The sequence below is a fragment of the Hylaeus volcanicus genome, chromosome 5 (genome assembly GCF_026283585.1).
Source record: "Hylaeus volcanicus isolate JK05 chromosome 5, UHH_iyHylVolc1.0_haploid, whole genome shotgun sequence".
NCBI lineage: Eukaryota > Metazoa > Arthropoda > Insecta > Hymenoptera > Colletidae > Hylaeus > Hylaeus volcanicus.
In genome coordinates, this window is record NC_071980.1 from 2,818,959 (window position 1) to 2,841,810 (window position 22,852).

The 22,852-nt window shown below is 46.3% G+C and overlaps 1 protein-coding gene across 2 annotated transcripts in view; it reads left to right on the top strand.

Annotated features, from left to right (window-relative positions):
- Window positions 1-263: 263 nt before the first annotated feature.
- Window positions 264-22,852, top strand: part of LOC128877586 (amyloid beta A4 precursor protein-binding family B member 1-interacting protein) — a 153,361-nt gene continuing 130,772 nt past the window's right edge. Inside the window, exons 1-2 of one of the 2 annotated variants that reach the window (XM_054125008.1) lie at window positions 264-533; window positions 11,460-11,532. The gene's annotated coding sequence lies outside the window, so the exon portion shown is untranslated. The remainder of the gene's footprint in view (window positions 534-11,459; window positions 11,533-22,852) is intronic. The other variant, XM_054125010.1, reaches the window with a different exon arrangement.

Here is a 22,852-nt window from a genome sequence, read left to right on the forward strand (position 1 = left end):
TTTTTTTTTATGTCTATGAGTATGATATCAAACATTGAAAATTAAAAATTAATTAAAATTAAGATATAAATTACTTAAAATATTTATTACTCGTTTGAATTCGGATAAAATTTATCTAGGTCCGATATCGCAGATCGGTTAACGCTCTTGATGCTTGCAGGTTCAACCGTGCCGCGGCATTCTGGTACCACCCCCATCGTTACGTGGGTCGTTCGAAACGGGAGATGCGCGCGCGTTCGATGAAGACATGCGCGAGACAAGCGGTCTTGGTCTCGACTCGACAGTCAGTGCATGGCGGCCCGAGGCCCATCGATATCGTATCGCGCACCACTCGAGATACGCGTTCGAGCACGAGTGCGTTCGCGGCGCGCCGGCGAGACTCGTTTCTTTCCTCGCTCGTCAGGCTGTATCGGCTTCGTGGTTGACAACATAGTGGGTGACGCATTGTGCGACAGGATTTCTTCTCGCGGGATCTCGTGGATTCTACGAATCGAGCCGCCAAACCAGAGAAACCGCGGACCAACGTCGTCTCGGTGAGTAGACACGCATACAGTACAACTCCGTTTAGGTTTAACGCTGGCCGGTTTTGTTGCTGTCGCTTTACACGTTTCTCATTATCACGGGACCGACTGTCACATGGACCGGCGACGTACGAGTTTTACGTCGTTCACCTGTGACGAAAAACGAGCATTTTCTATTCGCATGACAACTACCGATTCGGACCGCTTGTAGGTTATTCGCGACGTTTAGTAGTTTAGTGAGTTTTTGTTTGACGAGTAGAGAATTGGCCACCATTTGTTTCGATGTTATTTTTTAAATATCATTGTTGTTGAATGATGTCCACTAACTTGTCTTCATTGGACATAGTTAACGGAATACCTATATCCACAGAAATTTATACGAATTTTATAGATATTTAGTTACGTGAATGGGAGGTTCAACTAAAAGTAATGTCATCGAAACCTATACTCTTCCAAGCTCCTACTCGTTCGAAATTTGTATTTGGATAGAGGTTTCCACTGTTTGGAATTGACAGGCTCGGTAATATCTCGACATTTATCTTTGTATTTTTTCCTAGTGCTAGAATTATTTATCTACGAGCTCCGGCAAGAATTTTTAAATTATTTCTATTATTCGATTATGATGCGAGGAATGTCATTTGCGTTCGCGATGCGATGTGCTCGGTCGGCGCGAATACGTTTCTCGGTAGGATGACGTATCCGGCAACGGTGCTCAATGATCCGGAAAATATCGAAGGGACAGACACGGCTTGGTGTCACTGGAACGGGTTTCACGTGGATGTCTTCATTTCTCGAGCTGCTCGTCCCTGCGTGAAGCTCTCGAACCACGTTTCTTTTTTCTTTTTTTTTTTCCATCGATATTTGCGTTTGGCGTGTGGAGTTCACAGCTCCGTTCACGCCAACGTCAAAAGAAGTAGGTGTTGCTCGTCGATTCGGATCGAAAGGTTTGTCTCGTATTTTGTGATTAAGAAGCACCACGGAATTGGTATCGGAGTAATACTCGAATAGTATTCAAATTGGGGTAACATTCGAGTAATATTGGAGTTGCATTCAAATTGGAGTAACCCTCGAGTAATATTGGAGCAGTATTCGAGCAGTACTGAAGCAATCTCTGAGTAGTTCTCCAAGAGTATTCTTTCTTCTTTTCTTAAAGTATATTCTTTTGAACAATATTCGAGTAATACTTGAACTAGTATCGGAGCAACATTCGAATGAGAAGAAACATCGTCGAGCAGCATCGTCGCTACTACCGTGGACTGAGTGGGCGAGTAGTGCGTCTCGATTCGAGCAAACTGCGCAAGGTTAACGCGAGGGGGCAAGGTTAACTCTGATTCGTTCCGCGTCTACGTTTCGAGGTACCGTAAAAGTACCGTGTCGAGAGGAATTCGAAATCCAAATTTTCTCCCGGAACGTGTTGCATGTTCACTGTTTGCGTTGAAGTATATTTCTCCAAGGAAGAAAATTGTTTTTAGTTTCAATGTTATTCTAAGTCCGATTCATTTTTGTTAGAGAATAATTCGAAAAATATTAGATATTTAATTATTACGATTTCATTCTCAAAATCCCTTGGAACTGGTCTGTAATGTTAATACAAGGATCTTCTGCCGCGTTGTGTCGGCAAGTGGAAGGGATGGTTACTTAGCAACGAGTAAAGTCGGAGACGGAAGTAACAGGTAGTAGTAACAATGGGTGGTGCAGAATACGGTGTAAGTAGGGCTCTTTATGGGAATGGGTACCCCGATAAGTGCATGAATCTCGATACTTGCTGCAATTTCCAACTCCCATTCTCCTGCAACGATCGAGGTTCCACCGTAAATATCGTTCTCGAGCGTGTACGGGGTGCGACGTACAATTTGAGGCGAATTCTATCTCTTGTTTCACCTAGGGTAGAAGAAAATTACAGGAAAAATATTTGAACGATTCACACGTGTAGTACAACAACTTACTTTGCAAATATATCTATTCTTCTTTCTCTAAAACTATTCTACAGGGTGCAGAAAGCACTTCAAGTTTGGAATTGTTTTACGTTTGTGTTCGATTCTCCGTTTAAAAAGGTACGTAAATGTATTTTTTTCAGAATTTTCCAACTTGTTTAAGACGCTCGTTTCTCTTACTGAGCGGCATGCATGCAACAGCGGTGGCTCGCCAGAATCCGCAGTCGGTCACGGTCTGGGGCGGAATTTGCGCCAGCGGCAAGGCACCCCTGATTTTTCTTAACCAGGGGGTTAAACTCAACAAGGAAGAGTATCGGCTGCAAGTTATGGAGAAGGTACAACCGTGAGCACAGAACCACTTCGGTGGCCAACGTTGGACGTTTCAACAGGACCCCGCACCATCCCACAGAGCAAAATCGACTCAAGACTGGTGCAAGAACCGTTTCTCGGACTTCGTAACGTCAGCGGAATGGCCGCCCTACTCGCCGGACTTGAACCCGATGGACTACAGCATCTGATCTATTTTGGAGGCTAGGGCCTATGCTAAACCAAATTTGGCAGCACTGAAGCAAGCGTTGGGCCGAGAATGGGCTCGAATTTCGCCGGATGAGGTGCGCGCTGCGGCCAAAAGTTTTCGAAAACGTTTGACGCTCTGTACAAAAGCCCAAGGAGGCCACTTCGAAATCAATTAAGTACGGTATAGTCAGAGGTATTGTTTGTAAACCCCGGTTTATAGAACCCTGTTCGAATTTGTTTTTGTTAAAAAATAAACTTTTTATGCTATTTTATTAAGAGGTCAAATTTTCTGCCGCACCCTGTATTTGTAATTATCCACCAACTTTATTAATTCGCGGTTCGCGATACCTACTCAAAACGCAAACATCTCCTTAACGAGTAAAGGACAAACATTTGTTTACCTTGTACTCGTTACGTGAAATTTTCATTTAGATAAGACCGTCGGTCCTTGTGGGTTCGACGGGCGCAATTTCCCGACGATAAGGTTCGCTCTCGATATTAGAATCGATCTAGTCGCAGCTGGCTCCCGTGAAGCAAACAAGGTTAACACGCAAGTGTAAGATTAACGCGGAGAACATTCGATGCCCGTGTGTCGCTCGAACGACGTCTAATCTGTTCTTATCAGCGGCACTCGGTTGCTTATCGTGTCCTCGCTGGAAACAGAGGTTCCCAGCGTCGCGCAACATCGATCCTCGGAAGGTCTTCGTTTCTCCGCGCCGGAAGCGGAAACGATACGTCGTGAAACTCGAGGCTCGAGCTCTCGCGCTTTGCCAGTTTGAATTTTACACGTTGCTCTAGTAGACGAACTCTCACACCTTGATACATCCTCGTACGTGCACGATGCGAACTCTGAATTTCGCGCTATGGGGTCGTAAAGCGCGAACGATAAGGCTGGTTTGTTCATTTCTGTTTATTACTCCATTAAATTCAATGGGTCTGTCTCGTTCACCATAGGGGGGAACTGCTAAAATTGCAAATTTGTTTGTCAGCGACTAACATTGCTCTGTCTGAAAAGTCCATGCCGATTTTTTGTAGGTGGTACAGGTCTGAATATATCTGAATACATCCCTTAAAAGGTAGAAAAGTTGTGGAATAAAATGGTACTTACATATTACGATATATACGTATGAAAATTCAAACGTGCCTTTGAATTTTTTTTTAAAATTGCCACGAACTTTCTGGACAACCCGATACAAGCACTACTTACTGCGTAAACGTGGAATATTCGTGAAAGTAAAATGTCTATTGTGACCAGCAAACAATTACTTTTTAGGTAGCATTGAATACGCAAAGTTCAGCGACAGGATGTCGCGTTGCGACTGGTTGCGTCCGCGGTTGGTCGTGGCTCGCTGCTTCCACGTTCGATGGAAAGTATTTTGGCGCGGATTGTACGTGGTTATTGACCTTGTTCATGACCTCCACCGCAAGTACGGCGCGCGTTGCGCTTTTCAAGGATATTGAGCCCGCGCCCGATCGATGAGGTCTTTCCACGGGCCTGGTCTTCCTTTTTTTTTTTTTTATTCCCTCCGTTCTCCTTCGTTTCCTGTTGCTCCGTTTTTCCCCGCGGTTCGCCAGAACGGAACGGAACTCCAATAATCGCCTGCCGTCAATAATGCAGGCTTTCCACACGCAAACATCGCGTATATGCAAATCTATTCATTCATGTGGCCCTAGCAATCATCGCTTTCGATGGAAACAAACATCCAGTGTTTTCATCGTGGAAAAGTACTGAACAGGGTTAGTCGTCCTATCGTCCTATCAGTCTTCTAATAGTCTCGAAACAGATTTACCCAACCTCGTGCCTACCTCGTTAAAAGGTCGGCCAGGAACGTATCGAGGAACCAATGCACTCGAAATGATCCTTCCATTTTGCACATGTCTGATCTTTGCGTGTGGGAATCCCGCTTAAAGTTGCACAGCATCCGAAGCATAAGTGCGTCGTCTATTAATAGAGTTCTCTCTCTCTCTCTCTCCCTCCTCTCTCTTTTTCTCTCGACCTATACCCTTCCCCCGGTTTCTGTCTTTTCTTCGTTGTACGTCGGTATCGTCGAGAATGGGAATGCTTCGGAGCAGGAGACGAAAAGAAGAGGGTTGGGCAAGCGACGTGCAGCCTTTTTGCCGTACGCATACTCGCGTGGTCCCCGCCGTGCGTGGGATGCGCACACCCCTTTTCCGCGGCTCTCGGCTCAGCGGCCAGACAGAAAAAAAAAATGTGCAATAAAAATAAGTTCTAAAGTGGTTCCCGCGCGCACTGTGTTCCACTGAGCTCGGCTTCTCCTCGGGAATTCGTACGGTTACTTGTTCCCTCTTACTTTCCCCTCGTGCCCCTTTCTCTTTCGCTCGCGGCCCGTGCACGCCGCTTCGCGCACAATGCGCATCGAAACGCCGCGGCTCTCTCGACCAGGTAAAGATCCTTTCGTGGATTTTTCTGAATTCCGCGGATTTCCTTGTTCCGTACGCAGCCGTACGTCGCTGGTTGTGGCATTTCCGTACGCGAAATGTCCCTTTTCCTGGACTCGAAATAGTCTGGCTCGATATTTGCACGTTCGTCGTAGATTTTGGATTCGAATGAATGCGAAGTGTGCGCGGAGGTGTTGCACAATAGTGGCCACTTAGGTTGAATGGGGGTTTAAAGCGTATTTACACCCTTGTCGCGCACGCCTTACTACGGGTTTAACCGTGTTGCGGCGCCTGATGTAACTTTACCTTCGAGCGTCGTGTTTTGAAGCGTGTCGTATAGTCCCGTGTGCCTAATACTTCGTGTTATTTCTCGTTATTCGGTACCATCGTATTTTGAAACGTTTGAATGTACCACGTTTGTATGCGCTTATGATTAACATTCAGAGATAGTCGACTGCTTCGGATCTGACTCACAAGTGACTAATACCTTATGCAAAGTCCTACTCAAACATCTAAGATTTGATTAATTCCACGAAACGATGGAACATTCCCAGTGCTCCGAGAAACTGGAGACGGGAAGAATTGTTATTCGAATTAAAGTTTCTAACGACGAGCAAGAGACGAACCCGGCTTTATCCGTCGATAGTCTTTCATTCGAGTTCTAGAATAAGAGAACCGTCTTTGAATTCCGAGCGAGCTTCTTTTCGAACCTAATTGCATCGAGCTCATGCAAATACTCTTTTCAACGCCGCCGCCCCTGTGTCACGGTATTGTAGTTCAAAAGCTCGGTCTAGCTAGGGGCTGACAATACCTTTCTCTGTCATTAGTCTAACATTCGCATCGGGTATGCAGAGCCGTAATTAGAGTGACCGTTGCTACATTATACATAGACCCAACGGAAAGAGATCAGACTTTATAAAATTTGTTTGAAAGCTACGGCTCAAATAATACGAACGACAGCTTATAGAACGTCGCCCTTAGATTGTACGAACGTCGTGCACTCCGATGGAGCAGAGTGTGCAGGATATTTGAATATTTAACAGCGGCGAAGTCAGACCTTATCGTCCTTATCGGTAGCAAACGTTGCTTTATCGTCGCGAAGAAGAGTGGCGGGATACGCAAATATTTAGCGATACATATTTCGCGTCGCTCCTATCGCGATAGAGGAGCAGCTGATGCATCGCCGACCTCCGATCACAATGATGCCTATGATCGACGCTGAGTGCTTCGATCTATAATCTATAGAAGCGCACTCGATACCGGTAATCTCCCTTCCCGGGGAAGCAACGATCGTATCTGTCACGTTCTTGCAATCTTGTTTTCACCTGAATCAGTTCCACGGATGTCGCGCCTTCCTCGAATCTCGAATTGCATCATGAAGTAGAAGGATCACACTGACGCCCTCGGGAGCTGTAGCATGCGAATATGCAGCTACAGTACGGGCTTAGCAACCCCGGGATACCCTAGTTAGATAGGGGCGTGTACGAAAAAACAATCAAGATTATACCTAATATTACTGATGACTGACACTGACAACAATCCGTTTCTATCTAGGATTTCAAACTCTGAAAATACCCTTTAACCCCTTGGAGAAGGTGCGTTAAGAATTAACCAGCCCTTTTGACTTAGGCAGAGCGAGGTTCGTGCTTTCTCGAATCGTATTGTTCTCAGAGCGGGTCTCATTCAGCCTCAATTGAATTCCACGTTTGCATTTTTTTTTTCGACAGCCTTTAATCGTCGAACAATGCAGCGCCTCGTCGGACGGGGGCGTACTCGTCTTTTCTTGGATCTCCTCTCGTCTCCCCGGGGGGGCCTCAGCTTTATCGCGAATGTTTACAGGGTTTATCTTCGCACCCTCCGGAGTGGCCTGCAGTCACTTACAACCGCGACCCCGTTTATACACGACCCGCACCCTTATACACCCGGAGGCAAGAGACTCCCCGAAGGGGTTGGAAGGATCACAAGACGTACGCGCGTATCCTTCCGCCTCGTGCACGTACACCGTACGCGCGCGTGTTCCTGATTGTTTCACGGCCCGCGACGTTACAGACCCCTCTTTCTTTGCTTTGTGCGATAAATAATGGAATTACGCGCGCTTACGCGGCGGTGTCCCCGAGATTCGCCCATGCTGCGAGCCCACCGCGTCGGCAGTTTAATTAGGAATTTATTTCGCGGTTTGCGCGAGTCACGTGTTCGAAAGTACTCGCCATTGTGGCCGTAATTAAATGCGGCTGACAAAAGGGTCGACGTACGCGAAATTATTTCGACGTTGACCCCTCGGAAGTTTGAGTACCCGTACCCTTTTTTTTTTATTAATATCTCCAGATTTGTTTCCTCGTTCCACAAGGCACCACAAGTCACCTAAATATATCTACACCTTCCTTTTTCCTGCTTCGTTCAATTTCTTAGGCTACAAGTCCGCGACACCCAGTGTTTTATCACAAAATTGAATATCCGTAGAAATTTCAACGTAGATCACTGCGTTCGAGCGTATCACCGTTTCTGATCGAAGAGCCATTAGTCTCCTTCTCCTAAACACTTCGCAAATCATGCACTTGCCGCGGGGCACGCACCCCTGCCCGGAAACATGCGTTCGTCGGGCGCAGAGGTGCACGCACCGGTGTTTGCAGGTACGCGCCGCGTGCCTCTACTGTTCCCAAAGGCGCTGCACTTGAGGTGCACCCCTGCGGCGTTCGAGAAGCTACGCACGCGATTCCTCCATTAATTGTTCGAGGCTACACGCACACCGCGATAGCTAGGGGACACTCTTCTCCATCGCTAGGCTCTCAGTTCGCCGCGACTTCCCCCTTCGATTACTCGCGTGTCTCCTTTCCCCGTATCTTTCTATTCTAACGGCGGCGATTAGCTAAACGTTCGAGCTGGGTGGCGCTTTTTAAAATTTCACCCTCGTCCCTGTGGCAGGAGCGTGAAAATTTCATGGCTGGTCTCGAAGCACGTCCACGTGGCCGCGAATCGGGCCCACTTTCAGGAATTCCTAATGGCGCATGGTTTCCAACCGTGGAGAATTCGTAACGTTGTCGCGATACTAGGACCGAGATACGATCTACCACGCGTGGAGTGCGTTTCAAACGAATCTCTCAGACTCGACACTCGTGTCCCCTTTGGAACGTTTTAACATCACAGAGACAGATTCCGAGGACGGGATCGACGGGATACTTATCCGTCTGCGTTGGTTGAGATCGTGCAGATTTCGAGGTTCTGCTGTTGTAAGCAGATTTTATTATAAGTCGCATTATCGCGAGGTTTATACTAAACAAACTCGAAGGATAGCGGCTCTATCGCTAAAACATTTACGCCGTTAAGACTAACGAACGTTAGTCTCGCAATAACTGTTTATCACCAGTTCAGTTGAACGCGTATAAGTGGTATCATAAATGTTTCAATGTTGCTGCACTAATTGGACATACGCGTGCGAGATGTTTATCTATTAATTCTTGGTAACCAAACCGTGAAAAATCTCTTCCAAAGCAAATGAGCGTAATCAATTTGAAATAATACTAGGTCGAGGAATTTAACAAAATTAAATCAAGATAGTTCTCGCAACTATCCAGTATTTCGATAGAAATTTCAGAGCATTCGAAGCAATAGGAATTCCAGGATATCGGATCTGAAAATTTTCCTGTGTCGCGGGTCTCGTGGAATCGATCTCACGAAGCTTTTTCACGGGCGAAGACCCAACGCCGTGAACACGCGTGTCACTCTAATAATAGGCACGTTTGTACATTAACGAACTTCCGTGAACTCGCCATTAAGGGAAACGAGGAAACCGGAAAGCCGAAAGCGAGGGGTAAATATAGACGGCTGCCTTCTGGCTGGGGCAGCTGTGAAAACTCCCCGCAGTTCGACGCGGCACCAGCACCAGAAGAGCTTCCGTGCTTCGGCGCGGGAATGTTCAAGAAATTGCCGTCGGGTTTTCGCTTCTAGGAACAACTTATCGAGCTTTGAGCAGGATTTCGAGCGAACCGAACTTTCGTGAACGTTAATTCCGCACGCATCGCCGACGAAAGCTCGGCTTTCTGGAAACTACTCTTTCTGCTCCTACCGCGAATATCGCCGAAGCACTGTACCGCGACTATTTCGCTAACTTGATTTAAACTCGTCGAATTCCTCGTATTATTTGAAATCGAGCGTCCTTCGTACAATTGCTCGCGAAGCAATTTTTCACGGTTCGGTTAACAAGAATTAATAGATAAGCATCGCATGTCCAATTAGAGTAGCTACAGTCAGTCCCATAAATATTCGTATCTTCTATGTCGGTTGAAGAAATTTATCTAAATTAAACGGTTGGTTTGATGTTTCCAATTTCATTATAAATATATACATGTGTAAAGTTTATTCGTTTATTGCGCTCTTAGATTCTCATTGCACGATGTCTACAAGTGGAGGGGGTTGGTAGCTAAGCAACAAGTAACGTCGGAGTTATTAGGGGTGGGGTTACCGCTGATCGTATTAATTATCCAGATCATCGCGGTTACCCCGATTATCGCAGGACTTTCCAGCAGCAATTTCCTGCAACAATCGAGGCTCGACCGCGTATTATTAAAGCGACACGTGTGCGAGCTCGCGTCTCTCAGTCGTCGTCCGTGAAAAAGCATCGTCGCGCAGGGATCGATGCTTCTACTCTCGGTGAAGATCGATTTGGTCTGGGAGAGTCACGATTTCGAGTCATGCTCCCAGCTCGCCGGAGCCTCGGTTCTCTAGAGGCCTGTTCCTGTGCCTCAGGAACGTGAAAACGATCGATAACTCAGTGGAACGCCCCATTGTCGAGGAGGAGAAAGGAAGCTCTCTTTCTCCCTTTCCCGTTCTTTTCAACCAGGAGAATGCGCGGCCGAGAAGCTCCTTTAACCTTCTCGAAGCTACGCTCGAGATCGAGAAATCGGTTGGGGACTTCGATAAGGGAGAATGATCGTGTTCAATGCCCATTGTCGAGCTGACCATAGCGCGCGAATAAAACGAGGGAATTTTTCCGAATTTCTCTCTCGTTTGTCGAGCCTTTCGAGGGATGGGATCGTGTGTCGCGTTCATAGTTGACGAATGAAAGTAGTAACTCGTCCTATCTGTATTTAGTTTACTCATAATTACTAACGTCTTCTATTTATACTCCTATCATAAAGAAATAAAGATAGCGAGTACTTGTCTTTAAACAGACCTTGCTCGATTCGACGATGCTCTATCAGTCTCCACGATTAAGTCGACCGTTTAATCGCTGATTCTCGTAGTTTCATCTTTGTAACCTATAAGGTGCACTCGAAACAAAGCTTCGGGGTCTGTTCGTTTCACGCGCCTCTCTGTGATTGCTATACCGGCGTTTTTGTCCCGACGCCGTTTGCCGGTTGCACGGTACCAACTGTGCAACGACGTGGAAATGCGGTAGCGTTTTTACGACCTTCGCGGAAACGGGGTGGCTGCGTCGACGGAGACGGTGGCGGATGCGGTGTTGGGCGACGTTTCTGCAACGAGGACAATACAGTCTAAGAATATTACCTGACGCGTTTTTCCCTTGTATTTCATCTCGACGAAGGTTCTCGAATTTCGATACGGAGCTTCTCCACTGTTCAAGTTACGACATGTCTATACGAATGAAAGTTGCAATTTTAGTGTACAAGAACGTCAGTCTCATTCCTTGCGGTCCACTAACTATACAAGCATGTCTGAGTTTCGCGAGCAACTGTAAACTACAAAGGATTACGTGACGCAATTATCCCGCGGACCGAATAAACATTTCCAAGCTTGTGTTTGGACACGTGACTTCCGTTTACGAGGCTTTTCGCCGACCGGAAGTATCCAACACCTCCGAGAGACACCCACGGCTCCGCTCCCGCGTTTTCAGACCTCGACAGATGAGATTATTGTGCATCCTACACCGAGTTATGGCTCCTCGTCTATATGATGCTTCGCGTACATTTTGAATTGCTACTCGCGGGAGAATGTTAGTCCCATCATCTTCCATCTTCAGCATCAACTTTGGGTTAGCACGGAGCTCTATTTCTCTAACTCGATTTCTTGCCGAAGCTAAAATTGTTCCTTGTTACTAACGTCGTATTTCCTTTTTTCTTTCTGTTACAAGTAAGTCACTGAAGCGTAACTCGGGCAAGTCCACGGCTGCCTATCGCAGAAATTTCTCGTCACAGGTGTCTATCGTAAGTACTCATTGTTAGAAGTATTAGATTATTTCACGAGTGTGCAACTTTTTCGATTTAAAGCGATAGTAGCCGACAACTACGGCCAACGATTAATCAAACGTGCAATTCCTTTTGGCTTTCTATCTCCATTTGGATTATTCGCACGGCTGGGCGGCGTCTTGGGCGCATACAGTTGTTTGTTTCCGAAGAACGATGGCGTTGCATCGATATTTCGACATCTTTACTTCCGTTCTGCCTTTCACTTCTGCGTTAGCTCGCCTCTGTGTTTTCGATTCGACAGCCAACGCCGATCCGCGACATTTGCCCGCGATACGCTTCGATCGCGTTGCTTTCGCTTATCGCGAGATACACGTATCTCTCCACGTCGGTCCACTGCATGGATCTTTGGGAGAAACGAATTACCCTGCCGTTCGTGGCACGCCCCCGCTCGTCGCCTTATCAGGTCCGTCGAAACACGCGCGCCCACGCGTCCTCGCGTAGGTGCACCTTGCAGGTAGATTTCGCGGGACCTTACCGATACGATGTTATTAACTGAATGTGAAATTACGCTAATGTGGTTGGACGTGACATATTTGGGGGTCTAGGTCAGCGTTTCTTTAACTTTTTCCATTCCGATCGAAAACTGTGTATGCGATATCCTACGAGTCTTAATCTTCGATTTAGAAAGAAGTTTGAATTAAAATTAGCAAATTTAAATCAGTTTTAACGTCCTGTGCTGCCCTCGCTCTAGCGTTTAATAAATTATCGAGAAACGCAACGAAACGCAATTAAGAGTCCCAAGCACATTGCTTCGAGATCAAGAGCTGTCGCTAGCAGGCTAATGAATCCGTAATTAATGGGCGTTAATTTACGAAACCGCGTTGTATCAAAGAGATGTCGCAGTGTTTTAGAGCGCGCGATATCAAAAGTTTCAATGTCAGAGTGCCGTTTCCGCAACAGCTTGTGCTTCACCGCGCAATTAATGATTTGAATCGTTTTTATCAGCGACACGCTTTCCGGTTCAACAACCATTCGACGTCCTTTTCAGCGATGCGACGAGAAAATTCGTAACGATTCCAATTTTAAGCTTGGTTTCCTCGTTATTATACCAACCTATCTTACATTATTCATCTGACCATAGTAATTCGATCAGCCACCGTGTACTTTGTGTTCCTTTTGTTACGTGCAACAAAGCCGCGAAATAAATGAAAATAGAGTACATTCGCATTGGGTAATTCAGAAGGATTCGGATCTCGGTCGACAAAGGAAGCTCTTTGATTTTTCTTCGGCCGACGTTCCGCACGGGAGGGCAGATAATCAAGCTTAATTAAAACGATTATACCTACAAATCGAGCGACAACGAGAATGCGGGCTTTCGAGCGCTTTCTTCCCTTTCAACCAATTACCTTCGCCGGGCCTTGGAATCGAAGGGTGCAGAGCGGCATGGCGAGGGACAGAGAGAAACAGAGGAAGAAAGAGAGCACGGAAGCCCCTGTGTACGCGATTGAAGTTTCATTCTTCGAGGGGTACGTTTTAACGGAGTGCTTTCGGATGTCTCGTCGTGAATTACTTACAACCTAAAGTGATTCGAAACGTGGTCCGAGGAAGACTTTAATCTTGCTCGGCCTTTCGCTTTTTTCCCTCGAAATTACTTTCTCTTTCCTTGTCGTGCTATTTCACCCGGGACACCACGGATTCGCGGTTCCCACTCTCCCACGCGATGTTTCTGCTCGATTCCCTCGTTTCGTTGTTTCAACACCGTCCCGCGGTGAAACAAAGGCCCCAAAAAATCTGGCCGTATGTGTAATCACAGGATTCTTTACGCTTCTTGAATTCATTTTTTAAAGGCTAAATACCTCGAATAGGACGTTTCAACCAAGGGCACCATTGCCACTATAATACTTCTAGCTCCAAATATTCCTGATTTAAGTCGACTATTTGAACCTGTCTCCGCTGCGTGTCGGTTTCTGAGGGTCGCCAAAGGGTAGAGGGAAAAGTAGTAGTAATGACGATTTTCCATTGAAAATTTGTGGACACGTCGGAGCCTGGAACGGCGGCGGTTTCGCCTGGCAATTAACGGAATTAACGCGAGTCAAAGGGATTTTCCAGCTTCATGGGACGCCTGGAGGTTGTGGACCGCGGATGCCAAGCGACATTTTATCAGCCAAAGGTGGTCTGTCTCGGGGCGGCGGGTAGATTAAAGTCGACCTTTTTGTTTGACGCCTTTTTCCAACGTGCCGAAGACCATCGCGACGTAAGCATGTTAACCATGGCACGGTACCTCCGGAGGATGACTTCTAAGACACTCGCGCCCTTAAAGTCGTCAGGGTGTTTGCATCAATGCCACATCGCGCATCCTGTTCTGAACATTGGTCTTAATAAGCGTACGAAAGACTGATTAACTCGCTTTGAGCTTCTGTTTCTTCAAAGGAGTTCTCACGCTGTGCATTACCAAGCTCTTCTGTTCATGTTTTGTTTCATAATCCAATCGAGAGACGAGTTGATGTATGTTTTTCGAAACGCGTTCAATAAACGCTTGAATATTCCATGTTAAAATTACGCGTTTAATTAAACCGCCATGAAAATTTAATTAAGATCGGAGATTAGCGTTCCATAAACAGCTGCTTAATTTATGGTGCGGGTTATACTCAATTATTCGTAGGTGTTGCTGCTTTGCGTGCGCAAAATAACTCATTCAAAATTTACGTTTGTAGAGAATACCGTCGTGGGTTTTCGAGATACAGAAAATTATGCAGATTGGTTCGCAGTAACGTTAGATCGCGTAGGCTCGATTGTTCTCTCGCAACTCGTAGTTTTCTCCAAGTACGACAAGATTGCATGCTTGAATTTCAGAGAATTAATAGGAATAATTATAGCTTCGATTAAACTACACGGTTACAAAATTATACACTGTTAAGCATTCTCTAACGAGAATTCTGTACTAACGCAACCAGAAAGATCGCGAAACAAACTACGAAATTCGAGTCGTCGGCAGACTATCAAAACCGCCGAGGTAACTGTAACGACTTAGCAAATTACCGCAGTTTGATCGTGCTCGTTAACTTATCTCGATCTTCCACCGCGTCGATTCTCACGCGCGGTCGACGGTAGGCGTTGAAAGAATTTCGAAATTCAACCCCGCGAACGCCTCGCGCATCGCTGTAATCGCGTCGCTTTAAAGCGTTACGCTTCCAAAGCGTGCAACGGCGTTTGTTGGGCGATCGTCTTTGAACTTCCGCTGGTTTTCATTCGAGCCACAAAACCTGCTGCAGGAAACGACCTGGATTTTACGATCTCCGTGTTTTCTTCGTTATTACGGGCGCGGAAGGGCGGCCATAGAGCGCGGCGATTATGAGAGGGAACTCACGCAATACCTTTTTCTTTTTACCGCGGAAAATGGCGATCAAAGTTGGGTTTAAAACGATCAAAAATTTCAGACAGCCCTCAATGTACAGCAAGTATTTTTCAGACACGACATACGTTACTGAATGTCCATTTGGTATAAAATATTAAAATATATTTGAAAAACAGTTCTCGTTACTTGAAAGAAAGGTCGATTTAATCGTTGTCGACTGCGGAATTATGTTTCCTCATTTATCGCTCGATACGTCCCACGGTCTCGTAACGCAACGATTTCACGTATGCCCACGTATGTCTGTTGGTTAGTTTAATATGGCGCAGCCACCTACCTCTTCGAGTAATAAATACTTGGTAAAAAAATAGGATCCAGTTATCTGTGTGGCTGTATTAGATTAGACATTAAAAATGTTTGACTAATGACGCTGTTAAACTAATTAAAGGGTTGCTTGCACTGTTTGGACTATAGACTAGAGATATAATCGATTCGTGTAATGAACGGCACAATTAAAACTCAGCAGTCGAAACCTGCAAACAAATCACGTTTGAACTACCAGTCTTGGTTCCCCGGTTTTACGACTGAGGTGAATCCTCGAACAACCAGGGTACGCTTATATCTCGCATTCATTCTGATCCTAGATTCCATATAACCAGCGAAAACTCCATTCCCCGCCGAATATTTGCACCTACTAACCGCACGCCAGCGCGCGACTGCATTATGTAGAAGTCGCGCGAACGCGAAAAGCGCGAGCGTGAAATTCCTTCCGCCTGGCGGCCGCCGCTAGCGTGCTCGCGTTTCAAAGAACACTGGGATTATGTACCAACACGAACTGGGAACGCGATGTGCCCCCTGTAACTCGAGATAACAGACGCCGGGCGACACGACGATGGCGTCGAGCGACGCGTTAATATCTATTTCATATTCACGCGAGAGGACATTGTTTCGAAATGGACATCTTTGGCGGTTTCTTCGCGTGATATGCGCTACCTATTTTAGAGATACTTATTTTTAAATTAAAAACGTACAGTCACCATTTTCGGTCCACGTCCTCGTCAACTTCGCCGGGCACCGATGGGACCGTCCGGGGAAACATTAAATTTTCAATAACGCGAACGAACGATAACACCAGGTCAGGGCACAGAGGGACAGGCATTAAATATTCGTCCCCGTCGCGCGTTACGCGTATGTATCTGCATGTCAAAGGGTAGAGAAGGGGGTTTGGGGTTTGGCTTTAAAGAGTGTTGACTGTACGCGCATGATTTGCGCGTCTACATTACAAAGTGACTCTCTGCTTTCGAGACCGCGCGTGTTTCTCCGTCTGTCCGTTCAGCATCGTCCATTTTCCCCTTGACGGATTCGAAGAGGATCGACCGAGCGGAGCTTTCCGAGTGGAGGAGTACTCGTTGACGGAAAGGGCGGCCTTGTAGGGGGGCGGAAGGAGCTTTGCCGTCCTCGAGTGCTCCCGAAACGCTTAGGAATCGTGTTTAAGGGAAAGCAGTTTCACCGTTGAAATTCAAGCACCTCTGATAGCAGGAGAATGTGTGCAGGGGAGGATTATCGTTCTCGAAGAGGCCCCCGACTCTTCGGCGGCCAGCCGCGCGGAAAATTCCGTTCCAAGCTAAGATTAATTTGCCAGGGCTGCGCTCGTGTTTTCTGCGAACGTGACGGGGCTCGAAACGCGAGCTGTCGTTTGACAATTAACCCCTTAACGCGGGGGATCCTCGACGAACCCTACGTGGCCCCTCAGTGGACCACGCTGGTTTTCTTCGGGGGTACGAGCTGTAGATATGTCTGATATGGAAAATCCCAATTTCTGAATGAAAAAGTTATTATTATCATTAAATCATTTATCGCATAGCGTTAAGAAGAAAGCGTCAGCGTAATAACTATGGCTGAGGGGCGCGATACTACAATATATACTGCAAACACTCGTAATTTGAAATTTCGCGTTGATCGCGATTCGCGGATTTCCCCGATATTCGTCGACGCTTCGTGTCCCGGCACCGAGAAACTCGTGGGGCGGTTAAACCGCGATCTCTCGAGGGAAACGACGAATTCGATTGACGAGGTTGAATGGCGAAATTCCGATGGTATCGGAAGTCGGCCGCGTTTCCTGCGAATCGGATGTCGGATGCTGAACATTCAAATATTCTCGTAGCGTTCGCCGGGACGAGCCAGCGTGGGTGGTGGATGGAATAAAACCCTCGGCCCCCTCGCCTCTTGCTCGTGTAATTAATGAAGTTACGCTAATGCAATAATGCAGCGACGTCGTGTCCCATCCCTCCGCGCTGCGTGATTACTGTCGTTAATGCCGGTTCGTCGGCAGCGATTGTCATTCGAGGGAATTCAAAGGATCGTCATTAACGCGCACTCGGCGTTGTTTCGTATTTCGCGAGGATACGTCGTCGATGAGCGCGAAAATATAAGTCTGCGCCCTGTCCCGAGGCGCGGCCATTCGTACCTGGCCGAGCGAACAAAATTTATCGGGGTCGACGGGAGGTCGTCGCGTTTCGTTCGTCGAAGTAAACGCGTTTACAATCCGTTCGATCCGTGAAAAAATATGCCAACGATGTTTCAAATCGACGAGCTTTTAATCAAATTACATTCGTACTCGACTTCCTCCGAGCTTGGAATCCTTGTTGCATCGAGAATGGACTCGTTCGAACGATTTAATCGCTCGCGACAGTGATCGGAAGTAATCCTTTCGGTGCTGCGGGCACTTGTAAGCACTCGCGAATTAGTACAATCCGTTCGTTGAACACCTTAACGCAACGAAACCTCAGCATCGAAAGGATTCGCTACCTGTTAAAGTAGAGTTTCCTAAAATAGAGGCGCGACCTCTACAAGAGGCGTCTTCTATCATTTATCTCAATGAATATATAACAATTTCTTTCCAACGTGAATTGGTAATTTGTAAACCGGTAGCTCTACAATTACAGATCTCCATCTTTCATCAGCAAGAACATCGCTAGTCCACCATTAGGGCAAACGTCTCCTATTAATCTCGAATCTCGTCATTCTGAATCCGTGACTTGCAAACACGTCCAGCTTGAAACATATCATTACCATCAAATGAGAATAACCATCTTTCCTAGGTACTAGTCGGATACTAATTTTGTAGGAGCCTCGGTAGCTCGTCATCAGTGGAAAGCTATCTATCACTCTCGGGATCTTGTCAGCGCGAATACACGATTCGCGAACTGGCACATTCGCAGATGTTCGCAGTAGAACATGATTGGTTGTCTTTCGTGTCAGCGTTCTCGTAACTTCGTGTCCGGGAGCACGTGCCCTTTCAACCCCCTGTCACGACCCCTATCCAGGGTCGAAGAAACCGACGTCAACGATCGAGAGACACTGGAACGAACGGATCGTTTCCTCTGTGCGTCTCTGTTTCATCGACCACGCGGAAGCATGCGCGGAAATAATGGAGCAATAAAGCTCGCGCGAATTTATCCGTCGTCGAGGCGCGTTCGCGTGCAACGAAACGGGCTCGAATAACGAATCCACGAGTTTCTGCGAGATAGCTGCAGGACTGCGTCTCGTCTCCTTTATGGGTTACGGTTTGTTTGCTTTCTTCGGCGAGCGCACGTAGGCACGGAGAAAGATACAGTAGGAGGTGCGGTTAACCGAGCCGACCGCAGTTAATAATCCTGTTCTCGTGATCGCGATCCCTGCCACCGGTAAATAGATGTTCCTGTCTTAATAACCGTACGAAATCGTAAGCCTGTTAACGTCGACTTGTTACCAGCGATCGCTGAGCCCAGCGGGAGGATCGGCGAGGAACGAGCCACTCGACGGGAAATTGCGCGTCGCTGGTGTTTCAATCTTTTTCTTCCCCTGGCTCGCGACGTTTATCGGCAATTTCGAGAAAGTAATTTTCTGGAAAAATTTCAATCTCCCGACACGGATGGATCTTGCAACGGAGGACGTCGGAGTTTTAAAAGAAGTTGAATCGAATCCGGGAACGCGTTACGATTTCAACGTTCGGGATATAAACGAATGGAAAAGAAAAGTAACGCGTGAAAGGAAAGACGGTAATTAGCGTCTAGGTACGGGTTTGCTTGACGAGGTAACGATGTGGCGAAGGAGAAAAGTATTCCTCGACGTTGTACGATCGCGTATCTTAGAATTAGAAGCTAACGTATATTTTTGATACACATCGAGAACATATATTTGTAGGACACATTGTACGCGATGAGATAACGGAAGCAGATTCTGGTAACTTCCGCTCGCGAAAACTGCCATCTTTAATCGCAGTTTATTTTTGAAGCATGGGCGGAAGCGTCTGCATACGCGATCCCTATATTTAATCGTTGGCCCCACGCAATTGTGGTTGGTATCGTATCGATGACTATTTCCTGGAGCTACAATCTTCAGCGAAGTAACAGGAAGGATTATTTCATCCACATTATCGAGAAGTGTCGCGATTAATTCTTTTAGAAAAGACATTCCCTTAATCCAACGTATCAGAATTCGTAGTTAATTAATAGATAGTGGTGATACCAAGCTCGCCGTTGATCACAGACACAAATCAAAGTTTCTATCAACAGTTCTCATCGCTGACCGTTTCTCTCGTTACACATTAACGAAACGCTGTTCGTCCGTATTAACATCCCACGTATTCCCATCGCGTCCAATAGGTTAACGGTGTCAGACGGACGATTTCTTGCCAGATTAGCCTCATCTGTCCGGCCATTGTCTTCTATTATTTGCTCCGCTGTTATGATATACACGGTGAACGATTGATCTTTCGAACACAGAAGGGACGCGATACACTCTGCGAACTAGTTTTACAATTGGCGGTTCGCATACCGTCCCACGATAATCAGCGGTTCGTTATCGGCTGAATTGGTACCCTGGCGGACGATTCGACTGGTCTGCGCTCGTTGCTTCTCGTCCTCGAACCCGTTCCATATATTCTTTTTTCTCGAGTTTCGTTTCGGTTGCGAAAGGTCAATGGTACGCGTTGTGCATTGCTGCACGGCCGGTTGTCACGCCGAAGCGTGGCTATTGATTTTCGGATGCCCTGGTCGATTCTACCGGGAAGCGTCTTTCGCAACAATGCGGAGAGCGTTCTCTCTTCGTTGTGCATTCACGTGTTACTGACCATTGTCCATCAACCTGAAAGCTTCGACTACCATTTCTATTTACGACCCCCGCGGATGCTGTTTGCATTGGGTCAACGTTTCGACGCAATACTTCTTCGTATTGGTGAAATAATGAGGATATTTATTGTTCTTTATGCGTGCGTCACGGGCACGCTGCGAAATGTACAAATTTGTCCGTGCCGGTACACATTGTGGAGCTTTCCCGTTTGCATCTATCCAGTCGCTGTTTGCCGTGGCTAACTTTCAAATGTTGCAATTTCCAAGCTCGCGAAATAACGAGGCTATCGTTTATTATTCTTTGTCGAAACGCGCAAATTTGTTCAACGCGTTGCAGCTTTAACGATCACTACGCAGTCGGCGTACGAAAGTCGTAATTTCTACCATCATCAACCCAACAATTATTTAAAAAATTTATAGGATCCCATATCAATTTCAGTCTCAATTGTGTTCGAAGGACCTGCGAGGTTTGAAGGCACGTTTGAAAAGCATTCAGCTTTGACGTCACGCGATCTCAAGTTCCTTCTTAACTTCATCAATGACGTGAATTTTCGGTCTCTCGCTCGCTCTTAGTTTTCTTCTATCCTAGTTCGTTGTGAGCGCGATACGCGTGGATTCTAGCGCTCCCGCGAGTGGTACACTTGTTTCAAACGAGATACGAAATTGGTTTCGTGCGCTCCGCGAAGTACCTCATTTCGCTGCTCTCTCCGCTAGCTGGCACGCCTATTTATGTTTTCGCGATGCAACAAAGGTGCATTGTCGATACAGTTAGGCGGTGGGGCGGTATTCGACTCGAAAACTTCGTTCTCGTTCGGCGAGCAAATATCGTTCGATGTCTTAAACTCGATTTATGCCTACCGTATCGTTTTCGAAACACCTTAGTTCAGGGAATCAATTTTTAATCTTTACTTTTTAGTTTTTGAACTGCAATAATTTTATATTATTATCGATATCGCGTATCAATAATCATCGGACTTTTAATTGCCCGTATCGTTCCACGCAGAGGTTCGTAGCCGATCGCAGCGTGTTGATCTCGTTCCGGAATCGTTGAACGCTAAAAAACGACGATGGGTGTACCTTAAACACGATGTTATCGCTACGAAAGTTTCGAGAGCGGTAATACACCAGCGTGGAGAGAATGTCTCAAAGAAACAACTTCAAAGCGGAGCGTGAAACATCGAGGATCGGCGCGGCGGCATCATAAATGCAAATTGCATATGAAATAACGTACACCGTAACCGCGTTATTGAACATTACGCATACCCACGCCTCTAATGACTCCCTTGCCCGGCGAACGCACGCCAGGTATTTGGCTCTCATTACCATCTACGTTGCATCATGCGGTTCGCGCTGCCGTCGTACCTGTCCATTCAAAACAAATTGGCTAATTACAATTGCATAACACGGACTCCGTGAATTCACGGTTCCTGGGTCTGATTGGTTTTAATTATCGTCGCGACGCTTTGCTACCCCGAGCTTCCCTTGCGCCTTCGGGTTCTTCAGCGAAAGAAATTGTGCCGTTTCACGAGCATGGAAGTGTTTCAGAGATATTTAAGTAGAGAGGAAAACTTCGGTCTGTGTATGTGTACAATGAACAAGTAGCGCGTATCGGCGAAGGTTTGAATAAACGTTTGAGCATGGTCGGAAGCAAGAATTTCCAGCGCAGAGTTAGACGTTCCCTGATGGCGCTCGTAAAAGGCAATTTTCAAGCTGAAATAACAAATCATCCGAGGACAGTTGAACGCCGGTCTGGGGCTTTGTTGTTCTTTATTCGCTTTGTGATTTACGGGCGATGTTCGTGACGAAAATGCAATCTCGATGAGCGACGAGGCGATGTCAACGATTAAATTAGCGGATTCGGGAAGAATATCGTGTAATGATGCCCTAACACGTGATTCCACCATTCCAATGACCCCTCCGAGACGAATTATCGCACACGCGACCTTATTTAGATTCCCTGTGAGTTCATCGATCGTTGATACACGTGGCCAGCGAAGTATTGGGTTTAGAATCGTGGTACTGCTTCGAGTAAATGGACGTTTTGTATTCGAATCGCACTTATATCTACGTCTACCTCGCGAATGGCACACGAATTTTTCCACTTTCCTTAATACTCTCACTATTTTATGTGCCTCGTTTAAAGGGGCATTGAATCGCACAATCCACTTGGCGGATACGCACATGTGCAGGGTTCTCTCGCCTCTCCTACGTGTGTCCCGTACATTATGCAGCTGAAAAAGTCTTGAGTGGACAAACGTGTCCAGTGCTACTCGGGGTTTCCGCGGTGCGCGTTGCAAAAAGAAAATTATCGCTACAGTGTACTACAGCTTATTAATTTACCGTTGTTGAACCCGAAACATGAAATTCATTGCTGTATTTGCGCGCGGGGTTTGCGGAAATTTAAATTACATCACGCATAAAAAGTTAACGAGTTAATTGCGCGTGAATTTTCACGTTTGTTTTATTGTTTCCGCGATAGACAAGCTGGATCATAATTTCTTCGTGCTATTTTGCTCGTTAGAAAATTAATAAGATGATTATTCAAGGGATAACCAAGCAATCTCGTTAAATTTATTTTTGGTGAATTTTGAAGCATCGATTGCAAACGAGGTTTTCGTTATTTTTAAAGATTAGTGTGAATAATTTTGTAGAGATATTATAGCTGCAGATATTTTCGCTCTTGTTGTTCGTAAAATACACGAGCAACGGAGATCTGCTAATGGAGACGGAAACTGCGTATGGAATATTAATGGGAGCAGGGCGCGATTAATTAATTAAATAATGATGCGGATCCGCTATCTCGATGGGTTTGCTTGTGTCAAAACGGTAATATCTACCAGCTTCGTGTTAGTTGGTTCTGTCGTTAAGCTCCGTG